Source organism: Myxocyprinus asiaticus, chromosome 12 (assembly GCF_019703515.2).
Source record: "Myxocyprinus asiaticus isolate MX2 ecotype Aquarium Trade chromosome 12, UBuf_Myxa_2, whole genome shotgun sequence".
In the NCBI taxonomy this organism is placed as follows: domain Eukaryota; kingdom Metazoa; phylum Chordata; class Actinopteri; order Cypriniformes; family Catostomidae; genus Myxocyprinus; species Myxocyprinus asiaticus.
This window is the reverse complement of record NC_059355.1, coordinates 51,003,957-51,020,015: the sequence shown is the minus strand read 5'-3', so window position 1 is coordinate 51,020,015 and position 16,059 is coordinate 51,003,957. Positions and strand designations below refer to the sequence as shown.

Below are 16,059 nucleotides of genomic sequence, written 5' to 3'. Positions count from 1 at the left end.
ATTATGAGGACTCTCCATAGACATAATGATTTTTATACTGTACAAACTATAGATTCTATCCCCTAACCCTAACCCTACCCCTAAACCTAACCCTCACAAAAAACTTTCTGCATTTTTACATTTTCAATAAAACATCCTTTAGTAAGTTTTTAAGTGATTTGAATTATGGGGACACTAGAAATGTCCTCATAAACCACATTTATAGCATAATACCCTTGTAATTACCAGTTTATATCCTAAAAAAAGTCCTCGTAAACCACTTAAACCTGCCCACACACACACACGCACACGCACACGCACACGCACTCTGCGCGCACAGACACACACTCACACAGACACACTCACACAAACAAACAAACAAACAAACGCACAAACAGACTCACGCACAAACACACACTCTCACACAGACAACATGCACACACTAACACGCAGACACACGCACTCACAGACAGACACACGCACTCACGCACGGACAGACAGACATGCACACGGACAGACAGACACGCACGGACTGACAGACACGCACGGATAGACAGACACGCCCTCACGCACGGACAGACAGACACGCACACGGACAGACAGACAGACACGCACACGGACAGACAGACAGACACGCACACGGACAGACAGACAGACACGCACACGGACAGACAGACAGACACGCACGCACACGGACAGACAGACACGCACGCACACGGACAGACAGACAGACACGCACACACACGGACAGACAGACAGACAGACACGCACACACACGGACAGACAGACAGACACGCACACGGACAGACAGACAGACACGCACACACACGGACAGACAGAAACGCACACACACTTCAGATGACAGCTGGATGCCACTGACATGCTCATAAAACCAACCTGGTCTCATAGAAACACGTAACTATAGCTACATTTTTACAAAATTATTTCTACGCTTCTCGTTTTACAGATCGTAAGCCAGTTTCCAGGTGAAATCTGTCAGGTACGATCGACTGTCACTATAGCAAAGAAGAAATGCTTTAGAAATTATGGTTTCGACATTAGTGAGTGATGTCACGCACACGCAATGCAACGCAGAACGCCGTAACTGCACCTGCTGCTAAAAGTAAATTATGAATGACACACACATTCTATTTTGCCTATGTGACGTCATTAAAGAACATATGTGCTCTGGAGAATATTTAGTGTGAGCCCGTATACCCTTAATAATACACGTTGTCATTGCGGTGTATAAGTTAGGTTCCCGCAAAGAGTATCATGTATGAACAAATACATACGCACCACATCTCTGAGCACAAGGTATTTTTGAATCCGATTGAGAAAGTAGTTGGATTCAAACGTTTACATGGCTAATATTTTTCTTTTAAACTGATTCTTTTAGATCTACCCCACCGCCTTCAATCGGATGGAAATTTCATTGGGATCATTTTTGTGTTTACATGAAGGCTTTTCAATCCGATTGAGCATCAGTTGGATTATAAACGGATTATCTGTTGCATGTAAATGTGGCTTATGATTATTCACTGAAATGGTGCGATATATAATGATCATGAGTACTTGATATGCGATGTTAAATTGTTCGTTTTCACTGCAAATGTCACGTCCGTAATGCTGGAATTGCCGCAGCAGCTCTGTGATTGGCAAAATGCTCCGTTCGACTTTTCTGAAACTCTCCACTTTTCCCTGTGGAAGCCGGAAGCTTGACCTCTGGCCTACTTCCTGTAAAATCTGAACTTCTGTGTTTTGATTTTCTTCTTCAGCTGCAATTTTATAATCTGAATATTTACAGCTAATTTCACCTCTAAAAAAAAAAATCAGAACACAAAATCTGTTTTTTAAAAATACAAATCTATAAAATACGATCTATAAAAAAACAAACAAACAAAAACAAAAAAACTATAAAATACGCCACAGAAAATTCAATTTTGTTAAATGGCACATCTAAAATTAAAATGTACAAAATTCTAATTAAACCTTTCAGTCATTCATCTAACTCCATACAAGTCAGTAAACCCTTTAATTTTCACAAAAAACATGTCAAGATACCATGAAGACATAGTTTATATAAATCAACTCTACCGACAGGAATTACCCGAAGTTCATCCACCTACAAAAGTAGAATTTAAGCTTTACATTTCTGTTCTCAAACCCTCCGGTACGATCACCTCTAGACTCCCACTGTAAGTGTAATACTGTAAACATGACATTTCTTTGTTTTTACAAACTGAAGGGAGAGTTACAGTCTTTTCCACTGGTAATCAACATGTCAGTTTTATACTGAACCCAGAACATTCAATTGAAGAGATTTTGGCTTTATTTTCTCTCCGACTTGTTTCACCTCAGAGGCGATGAGTTCCAGTCCACGACACTGTCTGTCTTTCTCCTTCTGCAGAAGATCCCACATCTCTGGGTCGTCCTGCGCCAGGCTGTCCTGCCCTGTCCACGGTGAACCGCGCCGCTGCAGAATGCTGGCACCTCACACCAACACCGGCCCCTGTGGGCACACGCTGGCACAATGGCTTTGACAAAAACACAGAGACACAACTCAAGTCAATGAACGCACATTTAACAAACCAAACTTTATGTCTTTGTTTTGTAAAAGACACAACAGTGAATTATCTAGAGATGGGTCAGCATGGACGACTAGTCGATCAACAACCAACTAATGGATGAGTGAGGTCCAAATCTAGATTTTTATTCTTTTTTAACTTTAATATTTTTAGTGATGGTGCTTTAACCGGGATGAATTGGGATTGTTGTGTCATGTCTTGCTGTTTTTCAGCATCTTGTGTCATGAGTGTTGCATTTTAAAAAAAATTCTCCCCTTTTTCTCCCCAATTTGGAATGCCCAATTCCCAATGTGCTCTAAGTCCTCGTGGTGGCGTAGTGACTCGCCTCAATCTGGGTGGCGGAGGATGAATCTCAGTTGCCTCCACGTCTGAAACCATCAACCCGTGCATCTTATCACGTGGCTTGTTGAGCGTGTTACCGTGGAGACGTAGCGCGTGTGGAGGCTTCACGCTATTCTCCGTGGCATCCACGCACAACTCACCACGCGCCCCACCGAGAGCGAGAACCACATTATAGTGACCACGAGGAGGTTACCCCATGTGACTCTACCCTCCCTAGCAACCGGGCCAATTTGGTTGCTTAGGAGACCTGGCTGGAGTCACTCGGCACACCCTGGATTCAAACTCACGACTCCAGGGGTGGTAGTCAACGTCTTTGCTCGCTGAGATACCCAGGCCCCCGAGTGTTGCGTTTTTAAGATGATGTGTCAAGTTAAAAATAGTTCAACTTTTACAAACGCGTCGAGACCCTTGTGTTCTAATCCATTCTGTTGCGCTCCATCTACAACAGACGTATGAACAGCCCTTAAGAAATACTTCTCTTCTGTGTCTTGAGAACATAAACCAGACTAATTAAACAGGGCTTTCTTATTTTTAAAATAAAAATTCTCTCATCATTTACTTTGAAGCTCCAAAAAGCACATAAAGGCAGAACACAAAATCTGTTTTTTAAAAATACAAATTCCATACAATAATCCATACAACTCCAGTGGTTTAATCCATGCCTTCTGAAGTGATATGATAGGTGTGGGTGACAAACAGATCAATATTTAAGTCCTTTTTTACTGAAAATCTACACTGATGTGAAAGTGAAACTAAACAGGCACAACAGGTGACTTTCAGATGTAAAAGCGGATATTTAGAGTAAAAAAGGACTTAAATATTGATCTGTTTCTCACCCACTCCTATCATATCACTTCTGAAGACATGGATTAAACCACTGGAGTCTTATGGGTTACTTTTATGTGCTTTTTTGGAGCTTCAAAGTTCTGGTCACCATTCACTTGCATTGTATGGACCTACAGAGCTGAAATATTCTTCTAAAAATCTTCATGTGTGTTCTGCAGAAGAGAGAAAGTCACACACATCTGGGATGGCATGAGGGTGAGTAAATGATGAGAGAATTTTCATTTTGGGGTGAACTGTCCCTTTAAGACCAACGAGTCGTTCAGATAACCCAACGACTAGTCAATTTTGAAAATATGTAGTTTTACATATCCCTAGTACTACAACCCATGATAACTTTTCATCTTGCACCTCAAACAGCAAACAGATCATTGATCTTGTCCTCACAAGCTTTGAACAAAAAATGAATAAAAATCAGCACAAATTAAACAAATTAAAGACCTCACGAGTGATGAACCAGTACAATTATACCTCCAACGTCAGTCAGCCTGACCCATGACGATTATGGTTAAGTTCGGATTACATGCAGAATCATGATATATAATCATAATTAAAATTGCACAAGAAGAACAACTTGTGCCTGTTGAGAATCATGCGATCAATGACGCACATGTAGCTGATGAGCAAACATCATTACTCTAACAAAGAGAAATACTGGCCAGAAATATTGAACATGATCAATTCATTCTTTGGTATCATGTATCAACATGCAAAGTGGTACCATGCATTTGACACACGTGTAACTCTAATGTGGTTTATGAAGAGTGACCTGAATCAGCTATAAATAAATAAAATCACTATGGCAGTTTGGAGGGTGGTTAACTCTATGGATTAACATGATTACATAAGAACAATACTGTCTGCTGCATGTGATTCATACAGATTAATGACACATATTACAACTAACAACAACAAAACAAAAAGCCGAAATACTGATGGGAAATGTGTCCTAAGATGCTGTCAGAACACCCTAAATTCTACTGAAGTACACCAAAGTACACAGCATGAATTACAAGATTAATTTAGTCAACATGAAATAAAAATTGACCTCATTTACTATGTAAATGAGCATTCCTGGTCTCATTCTGAACAAATCAGTGGTGCATGTGATTCCAAGGAAAAAACTGCCTTCATAATCTTTCGTCAAAATGTAAAAACTCTAAAACAATTTTCCTTTTCAGCTGACATCATCAGATAATCTTAGATTTCAGCCACCTGTCATAGAGAGACGTTACACCATCCAATCAGTTAATACATGTTTTTCTCATGGAATATCTTCATTATGAAAGTGAAATGGTTTGCGAACGCTGGTTCAAGTTTCTACAGTCTATAGAAGTGCTGGTGATTGTAGAATTGAGCAGCGTGTGAGAGAACAGGCGTGTGAGAGTCCGTTAGTGAGATAAAATAATCAGCATGACACTTTAATTCTGCTGCAATCAGCAATTCTGCTCAAACTTTACAGCAGTGAAAATTCAGCATAACTGCTTATCTAATCTCTCTCACACACACACACACACACACACACACACACACACACACACACACACACACTGAACTCGCTCTTCTCAGCACTAGATTATGGATTTCTGTGTTTTAAAGACACTTGTATAATTTAAGTGATCTCCATTTCAGAACTCCTCTGGCCTCACAGCTCTCTGCATTCAATAACAAAAATACCAAAAAGTACCATGACATTAATTACCATGTGTTTTGGAAAGTACCACACTAGTAGCACAGTATTCTTTGAAAAATACTTCAAAGAATTATTCTTTAAAAAAAATAAGCAATATGCTATTGAACACTTCTTTAGCCTATTAAAATGTTACATTTCAATATAGATAATAAATCAAAACAATTGTTAATATTGCTTATAATTATTATTTTTTTTTTTTTAAGTACGATCCTTTGAAATGAGTTTTATTTTTTCTTCTAAATTATGTCTAATCAAATGAATCCAAATTTAAATAACTTATTTTAAACTTATTTTTGAAAATACTTTTCAAACCATTGCACTTTATCAAATGAAGTGCTTTAGTAAAGATCCTCACAACATAATACAAAATACAAAATTAGTCTTATTTTTGTCAAATAAAGTGCTGCACAACAGAGCATCACATAATAAATGTTAACATTGTTAAAAACTTCTATTTAGTACAACAGCACTCTTGCTTGTGAGATATAAGTTCAACATAATTATAATAAGAAAATAAATTTGACTAAACATTAGTAATATATTTGTCTGGAGGCCTGGGTATCTCAGCGAGTATTGACGCTGACTATCACCCCTGGAGTCGTGAGTTTGAATCCAGGGCATGCTGAGTGACTCCAGCCAGGTCTCCTAAGCAACCAAATTGGCCCGGTTGCTAGGGAGGGCAGAGTCACATGGGGTAACCTCCTCGTGGTCGCTATAATGTGGTTCTCGCTCTCGGTGGGGCGCGTGGCGAGTTATGCGTGGATGCCGCGGAGAATAGCGTGAAGCTTCGATATGCGCTATGTCTCCATGGTAACGCGCTCAACAAGCCACGTGATGAGATGCGCGGATTGACGGTCTCAGACGCGGAGGCAACTGAGATTCGTCCTCCGCCACTCGGATTGAGGCGAGTGACTACGCCACCACGAGGACTTAAAGCGCATTGGATTGCCAAGCATGTGAGCATTTGAAAGCTGCTGTGTAAGTCAGACAGCGTGCGGGTATCGAATTAAGTCAGTGCTAGGTACTAACAGTACTGTAAAAACACTGGTATCGTTACGTCTTGTTTTAGTATTTCCATTTCTTCTTTTTCTTGAAGCTCCTCCCACTTTCATAACATGTGAGATCTAGGTAGATTTGACCCCTCACCCCATGGCAAAAAAAAGGAAGAAAAAAGACTAAAAGCACGACTTGTGCTTATGAAGAGATGAGCCAAAAGCTTCATAACTAACATTAATAAAAATAACAGCGCTGCACTGCTCTCTTCTCCGCAGGGCTCCAGCACCGTGATGTATCGCTCTATTTAAAATTCGTTATTAAAAAACAATTCGCTCAACAATGTTGGAGCATTAGCAGCTAACATTTAAAAGACAGACTTTGTGCATTACACAACACCCAATGGTCGAAGTCACAAACTAAAGCCGCCAGGCAACATGACGATGCCTGTGGTGCCGAAACCATCCAATGATGAGCTCTTAAAAGTAAATAATGCTCATTACTGGGGCCTGGGTAGCTCAGCAAGTAAAGACACTGACTATCACACCTGGAGTCATGAGTTCGAATCCAGGGTGTGCTGAGTGACTCCAGCCAGGTCTCCTAAGCAACCAGTAACACGCTCAACAAGCCACGTGATAAGATGCGCGGATTGACGGTCTCAGACGCGGAGGCAACTGAGATTCGTCCTCCGCCACCCGGACTGAGGCGAGTCACTATGCCACCACGAGGACTTACAGCGCATTGGGAATTGGGCATTTCAAAATGGGGAGAAAAAGGGAGAAAAAAAAATCAGCATTAAAGTGAAGCTAATAATTCATTTTAACATTTAGTGTGTTTGGAAAATTAGTTTCTGGATTAGCTGGGTTGTTGATTTTGAGCCGCAGTTCAGCTGTACCCATCAGCCCTTAAAATCGTACATAAAGCTTTTTAATTGAAATATGTAACTACTGTGTTGTTACTTCAAATAAACGTGTAGTAGCACATCTTGTTATTTTTCCAGACCCAATTTCCTCTAAAAACACACACAAGCACACATGTCATATTTCCTCCGATGGCAGCGGGTGGTCTGGCGGTTTGGGGGGTGTGGGAGTTAGGTGAATAGCCAGCCGTTGGCACTAATGGACAGCGGAGTGGCACCGCTTACCCGGCCTTCTGTCAGTGTTAGTGCCCTGAGCCCTCGCGGAGGACAGCTTGCCCTCGGAGACCAGACACCCGTCTCTTTGAGGGCCACGTGGTGCCACAAACACACACACACACACATCACACGGGTCATTACACTCTGATGGGCCCCGTCCTTCGCTGTTGCCGCTGCAGGGACACAAAGAGATGTGTGTGTACGTAAAAAACGTGTGTCCCTCCGGTCGAGACGCTCTGTGGATGCCAGTGCAGGCTTGCGTCACTGTCTCACAAATGATCAGAATGAATTATGGTCCACTTTACAACATATTCTGGCAAAGAAGCGCCCACTTAGACAGGAAGAGACTGTTTGACTGGCATGTACATTGACCAGTCACAGTTTAGGGGTGCAGTTAAGGGGCAGGTTTATCTGAAATTGGTTATAACCATAATAATAGACTGAAACGTAAAAAAACATTTTTTTGCAGAAATGCGTTTTCACTTTGGGGTCAGAATTTCAGTCCAAAGCCAAAAGCAAAAGCAATAAATACACATTATTTCACAGACAGAAAACAAAGTAGAATCTGCTCACGCTTTACTTGCTTTAACTGTCTCAATATATTTCATAGATTTGGTGTCATGAAAGTCACAAACTTCAGCTACTAGTTCTTCCTCTCAAGTGTTCAAATATCAGTCTAGTACCTTTTACACACAATGAGGCGCTTCATCAGATATTAAGGCTGATAATTATTATAATATACTGAGTGAGAAACAAGTGATAAAAAGAGAGAAGATAAAACACAATCGAATCTGACATGGATTTATTTTGGGAACAGAAAGACACACACACACACACACACACACACACACAAAAACAAACACACACGTTCTAAATGGGGACATACCATAGAGTTTATATAAAGTTAAGAATAATAACTAAAGACTAGCCATTAACTGTACCCCAGGAAACAGGCATTTGCTTAGTTTATAAATCGTTGTTCCAATTGAGGACATCTGCTTATTTCTGGGGACAAATCCTTAGGGCCCTATGATTTCCGCGATACAGAAAACACAGATGGAATTGCGTAATCCAATCATCAAAATTTCATTAACTACACAACACGGAATGTCACAGAATCTGACACATTTTGGAAACAACATGAATGTCTGAAAGCACAATTAATTAAATTAAAATCGGGATATGCCCTAGTGTGATTATTAAACCGCAAAATGCTTACATTTAATGAAATAAACAAATAGGCTAGTCTGCATGTGCTGCACACTTCTAAGTGAATGTGTGAAGACAGCCGCTAATACTGATATCACCTCATCATGAAGGCTCGGGTGTACTTTTCCACGTGCCGGATCGTCTCGCACACAGTTGAGTGCTCAGTTTTACACTGTATACTCCTTTGACTGTGAGAGAATACGAATGCATTCGACACAATGCACACTATGACACTTTGCGATGCTCTTCCGACATGCATATGCTACATTGATGCGCACTGACGAGGACTGTCCAGGTGTCGAGAAAATCTGGGCTGGACGTGAACAGTCCACGCAGACTGTGCTGATGATGAAATTACATACTGTGTGCACTCCGGAATGTGGAAAACCTAAGAATACTTTGGCATATACAGTGATGTGAAAAAGTATTTGCCCCCATCCTGCTTTCTTCTGTTTTTGTGTATCTCTCATACTAAAATGTTTCAAAAATTCAAACAAAATCTAACATAAAACAATCTGAATAAACACAAAATACAGTTTTTAAATGATAATAAGATAATAAATAAGTTATTTATTGAAGCAAAAAAGTTATCTAATACCAACTGGGCCTGTGTGAAAAAGTATTTGCCCCTTAGTTACTAAATCCCCAAATCTATGAAACTGCATTCATAATGGGGTTCAGCTGGACTAGACACACCCAGACCTTATTACTGTCAGCCCTGTTCAATCAAATCAACACCTAAATAGAACTTTTACAGCAGCTTGAATTTGGCTAAAAGGTCTCACCCAGTAGCACACTATGCCAAGGTCAAAAGAATTCCAGAAATAATGAGGAAAAAGGTGATTGAAATACATCAGTCTGGGAAGGGTTACAAAGCTGTTTCAAAGGCTCTGGGACTCCAAAGAACCACAGTGAGAGCCATTATCTCCAAATGGAGAAAACTCGGCACAGTAGTGAACCTTCCCAGAAGTGGCCAACCTTCCGAAGTTCCTCCAAGAGCACAGTGACGACTCATCCAGGAAGTCACAAAAAAGCCCAGGACAACATCCAAGGAACTACAGGCCTCTCTTGCATCAATAAAGGTCACTGTTCATGACTCCACTATCAGAAAGACACTGGCCAAAAATGGCATCCATGGAAGAGTGGCGAGGCGGAAACCACTGCTATCCCAGAAGAACATTAATGCTCGTCTGAATTTTGCAAAAAACATAACTTGATGATCCTCAAAGCTTTTGGGAGAATGTTCTGTGCACTGATGAGTCGAAAGTGGAACTGTTTGGAAGACAGGGGTCCCATTACATCTGCCGTAAATCAAACACAGAATTCCACAAAAAGAACATCATACCTACGGTCAAGCATGGTGGTGGTAGTGTGATGGTGTGGGGATGCTTTGCTGCTTCAGGCTGACTTGCAATAATTGATGGAAATATGAATTCTGCTCTCTACCAGAAAATCCTAAAGTCTGTGAGTTGAAGCACAAGCGCAACTGGATTATTCAGCAAGACAATGATCCAGCGCATAGGAGTAAGTCCACCTCTGAAAAGAAGCTAAATTTTTGTAGTGGCCTAGTCAAAGTCCTGACTTGAACCCGACTTGAACCCGACTGAGATGCTGTGGCAGGACCTTAAATCAAATCAAATCAAATCACTTTTATGGTCACACAACCATATACACAAGTGCAATATTGTGTGAAATTCTTGGGTGCATTTCCGAGCAACATAATAGTCGTGACAGTGATGAGACATATACCAGTCTACATTAAACATCAGATTAACATCATCACAACACAATTTAAAATCTAATATACACATAATTACACATAACACAATATACAAATAATAACATACAATGTATAGTATACAATACACACAATATAGAATACACATTATACAATAAAAAAAGTATATATAGTATATATAAAATGTACAGTAGGTTGTATTGTACTGTATTGACATTCAGGCTGTCGGTTGATAGTAAGTTGTTAAGAGAGAATATAATATAATAATGATATAATTTATGACAGTCCGGTGTGAGATATAAGAGTAATAAAGTGCAGTGCTGATGTATTTTGATCGTGGGAGATCAAGAGTTCAAAAGTCTGATTGCTTGGGGGAAGAAGCTATCATGGAGTCGGCTGGTGCGGGTCCTGATGCTGCGATACCGCCTACCTGATGGTAGCAGTGAGAACAGCCCATGGCTCGGGTGAATGGAGTCTCTGATGATCCTCTTAGCTTTTTTCACACACCGCCTGGTATGTATGTCCTGGAGGGAGGGAAGCTCACCTCCGATGAAGTGTCTGGCAGTTCGCACCACCCTTTGCAGGGCTTTGCGGTTGTGGGTGGTGCTATTGCCGTACCAGGCGGAAATGCAGCCAGTCAGGATGCTCTCTACAGTGCAGGTGTAGAACCATGTGAGGATGTGGCGGTTCATTCCAAACTTCCTCAGCTGTCTCAGGAAGAAGAGGCACTGATGAGCCTTCTTCACAACGGCTTCAGTGTGGATGGACCATGTGAGTTCCTCAGTGATGTGGACACCCAGGAACTTGAAGCTACTGACTCTCTCCACTGGTGCTCCATTGATGGTGATGGGACTGTGTTCTCTGTCTTTTCTTCTGAAGTCCACCACAAGCTCCTTTGTCTTACTGACGTCGAGGGAGAGGTTGTGCTCCTGACACCAGTGTGTCAGAGTGTGCACCTCCTCTCTGTAGGCTGTTTCATCATTGTCAGTGATCAGACCTACCACCGTCATATCATCAGCAAACTTAATGATGGCATTGGAGCTATGTGTTGCCACACAGTCATGTGTGTACAGGGAATACAGGAGTGGGCTGAGAACACATCCCTGTGGGGCTCCAGTGTTGAGGGTCAGTGATGAGATGTTGTTGCTGTCCATTCTAACCACCTGGCGTCTGCTTGACAGGAAGTCCAGGATCCAGCTGCACAGCGAGCTGTTTAAGCCCAGAGCCCGGAGTTTCTCATCAAGCTTGGAGGGCACTATGGTGTTGAATGCTGAGCTGTAGTCTACAAACAGCATTCTCACATAAGTGTTCTTTTTTTCCAGGTGGGAGAGAGCAGTGTGTATTGTAGATGCAATGGCATCATCAGTGGAGCGGTTGTTGCGGTAAGCAAACTGCAGCGGGTCAAGATTGAGTGGCAATACAGAGCAGATGTAATCTCTGATTAGTCTCTCAAAGCATTTGCTGATGTTGGGGGTCAGAGCAACAGGACGCCAGTCATTTAAGCAAGTTATTTTTGATTGCTTTGGAACAGGCACAATGGTGGATGTTTTGAAGCATGTGGGGACTACAGACAAAGAGAGGGAAAGGTTGAAAATGTCCGTAAAAACACCAGCCAGTTGGTTCGCGCCGCTCTGATGACGCGGCCCGGAATGCCGTCTGGACCCGTGGCTTTGTGTATATTCACCCGTCGGAAGGATCGGGTTACATCAACTACAGAGACGGAGAGTGAACTAACCTCTGTAGCATCGGATGTTAAACATGCTTCTAGAGTTGGTGGTGTTGAACTGTCCTTCAATCTTGTTCCTGTACTGATATTTTGCTGTTCTGATAACTGATAACTGGCTTGTTTATGCTCCTCCGTGTTCCCGGAATTAAAAGCGGAGGTCTGCGCATCAAGTGCCGCGCGAACGTTGCTATTGATCCAAGGTTTCTGGTTCGGGTAGATCCGTATTGTTCTGGTCGGAACAACGTCCTCTACGCACTTTCTGATGAAACACATCGATGTCGTCATCAGAGGCGGACCGGAACATCTCCCAGTCCGTGTGATCAAAACAGTCTTGTAGCGTAGAATCTGATTGGTCCGACCAACACTGGATCGTTCTGAGGGTGGGTGCTTCCTGTTTCAGTTTCTGCCTGTAATCGGGCAGAAGCAGAATGGAAGAGTGGTCCGATTTGCCAAATGGTGGGCGGGGGAGGGATTTGTAGCCATCCTGGAAGGGAGAGTAGCAATGGTCCAAAACCCGGTCCCCTCGTGTGTTAAAACTAATGTGTTGGTGCTATTATTAAATGGCTTTATTAAAGTCCCCGGTCACAATGAATGCAGCCTCAGGGTGCGTGGCTTCCTGCTTGCTTATAATCCCGTACAGTTCCTTGAGTGCCCGGTCTATGTCGGCTTGTGGCGGGATATACACAGCAGTGATAATGACCGCTGTGAATTCTCTCGGTAGCCAGAATGGTCGACACAGAAGCATGATAAATTCCAGATCAGGAGAGCAGAAAGACTTGATAGAATGTACGTTCCTCTGATCACACCAGGATTTGTTGATCATAAAACATACACCACCACCTCTGCTTTTACCTGAGAGGTCTTTCGTTCTGTCCGCTCGGTGCACGGAGAATCCCGCGGGTTCAATGGCTGAGTCTGGAATCTCCGCAGCTATCCAAGTTTCCGTAAGGCAGATAATGCAGCAGTCCCTCGTCTCTCGTTGGAAAGAGATCCGTGCTCTCAGCTCGCAGAGCTTGTTGTCCAGAGACTGAACATTTGCCAGTAGAATACTGGGTAGCGGGAGTCAATTTGCATGCCGTCTTACTCTGATGAGAACGCCAGCTCTGTTTCCCCTTTTCCTTTTGCGTTTCCACGGCCGGGCAGCCCAGACAAAGGGCTCCGCTGGTGTGTTTGTAAACAGCGGGTCGGCATTGAGGAATTTGAAGTCCGGTTTACGGTGTGTAATTGCAGAACCGATGTCCAAAAGTGTTTGTCTGTCGTAGACAATAAGGCAGACAACATCCAAGACAAAAATTTAATTCGGGGCACAAGCTCAATAATCGGCTAAGAGCTAACGATTAATTGTTGCAATAATCGCTGAATAGTCGAATAATCGTTAGATTAATCGATTATCAAAATAATTTAGTTGCAGCCCTATTGTTAGTTCGAAACTCCTCCAATGTGTCTGAACTAAAGCAGTTCTGCAAAGAAGATTGGGCCAGAATTCCCACAGTGTTGTGAAAGACTGATCTCCAGTTATCGGAAACGTTTGGTTGCAGTTGTTGCTGCTAAAGGCAGTTAGTTTTTCACATGGGTGATATAGGTGTTGGATAACTTTTTTGCTTCAATAAATATATATATAATATATTCGAAAACTGTATTTTGTGTTTACTCAGGTTGCCTTTGTTTTATGTAATATCTCGCTTGAAGATCTAAAACAATTTATTATGAAAAATACACAAAAATAGAAGAAATCAGGAAGGGGCAAATACAACTAAATTTGGAAAAAACTAAAATGGATTTCAAAGTGTGAAGCTGTTGTCATACAACAAAACGTACAAACTAAAAGTCCTTCATTCAGCTTGCCGCCAAAGCTCAATTTAACCAGAAGTGTGAAATTGAAGAAATTCCGAAATAAATATATTACTACTGTATAGTAAAATGTAATATATAATGTAGTACAGTATTAATAATGGTAATAATAATAATAATAATTATAATAATAATAATAAAAAATACTAATATCAATAGTAATTACATTATATATATATAAATAAGTAAAATCTCACAAGCAAGAGTGCTGTATGTCCAGAATAAAAAATGTTCATCAATGCTTTCTTTAATTTGATTTTATTGTGCAGCACTATATTTTACTACAGATTAAAAGCATAAGCATTATTTACATAAATGATTAATCATTTTTATTTTCAATTTAAGGTGGTTTTGTCAGTCTTAGCTCACTTGAGGACAAATTTGTCCCCAAACAACAGCTAAATTCACATACACGTGAACGAGTCTGATGGATGTATTGTTTAGTCACTTTTGTCATCAATTGCTCACATCTGTCCTGAAGAAGAAAAAAAAATACAACTCTAGAAAACATTTCATTTTACTTATTATTTTTGTCATTTCCTTTTTCTTCTGCGGAAAGAGTCAATTTTCCAGCTGACTGCTGTCCATCACGAGCGTGCTAGACGACAATCAGCACAGTAACACGGGTGACGGAGAGCGAGAGTTCGGAGCAAGGGATGAGGCGGCCAGAGGTGTCAGGAATATCGCTCAGGATGACACCGAATTCTCTTGCGCTGTCAGCGGATAATGGGAGCGCGCCGTTACAAATTACCCACTGATTCAGTGGAGAATGACAAGGGCGGTCGAGATATAGACACAGAGAGAGAGAGAGAGGGGGGGGGGGTGGGGGGAGGATGACGCAGGTCCGGTTCCTCTTGTTGGGCCAAAGGGAGTGACATGGAACAATCAGGAGTGTGGAGAGGCAATTTGCCGCCGCGACCTGCAACATAATCGTGCTAATCCAGGGTGATAGTAGCGTCCCGGAGCACGCCCAGAGTTCACTGGTGCATGATGGGACACATGTGAGCTCATGGAGGTGAAAGAGCGAGAAGCGTTCTGCCAAACCCGCTGCATGCTCGGAGTGAGCTGTAATGTTTCACATATGAGAAAGCAAATTAATATGTATCTAGATTAACTAGCTGACGCACCGTCACTTGATTTGGCTGCATTGAGAGCAAAGTTCTGCCAATATCATCTGGCACAGCTGTAAACCCCCAAAACTTAAAAACCAGGACTCTAGCGCTAAAAATAGAGATGAAACCATTAAAAATATATACCTAATTAATTATTAACCATCCTTCAATATAGGCAACAATTTGAATATGAAAACGGGATATAATCTGTTCCGATTTCAAGTTAATCCCCTTTTCTTTCTATGATGGCTTTTATTGGACTCTAACAAAAAGTATCATAGTAATAATACCATGTTTTTTTTTTGGACATAAACCATGCTAGCACCATTGCATTCTCCAAAGGACTGCATTTACTCAGCCTCAAGTTGCTCCAATCCCTCATGACATAACACAAAAAAGGTAGAATGTAAGCCTCAGTAACCATTCACTTCCACTGTATGGAAAAAAGATGCAATTAAAGGGAATGGTGACTGAGGCCATCATTCTTTTAAAGATCTTTTTAGGTTCCATGGAAGAAATAGTCATAATGGTTTGGAACAACATGAGGCTGAGTAAGTAATTAAAAATTAATACTAACTTCCGGTTGCACGGCATCAAGCACAAGGACACATAAACAAGCTTCTCTCATGTATGCACATGGGAAAGCTGGGTGGAAGATTTTTAGTGAAAAAGGACTTAAATTTTGGTCCGTTTCTCACCCAAAACTGATCGTCAGGCTTCAGAAGACATGGATTAAACCACTGGAGTTGTATGAATTGGTTTTATACTGCCTTTATGTCCATTTTTGATCTTGAAAACGTTGGACCCCATTGACTTGCATTGTATTGACAAAAACACCTCATACATCCTT

The 16,059-nt window shown here is 41.5% G+C and overlaps 1 pseudogene; it reads right to left on the bottom strand.

Annotated features, from left to right (window-relative positions):
• LOC127448823 (serine hydroxymethyltransferase, mitochondrial-like) overlaps positions 1 to 2,401 on the bottom strand; it is a 28,403-nt pseudogene extending 26,002 nt beyond the window's left edge.
• Positions 2,402 to 16,059: the final 13,658 nt, after the last annotated feature.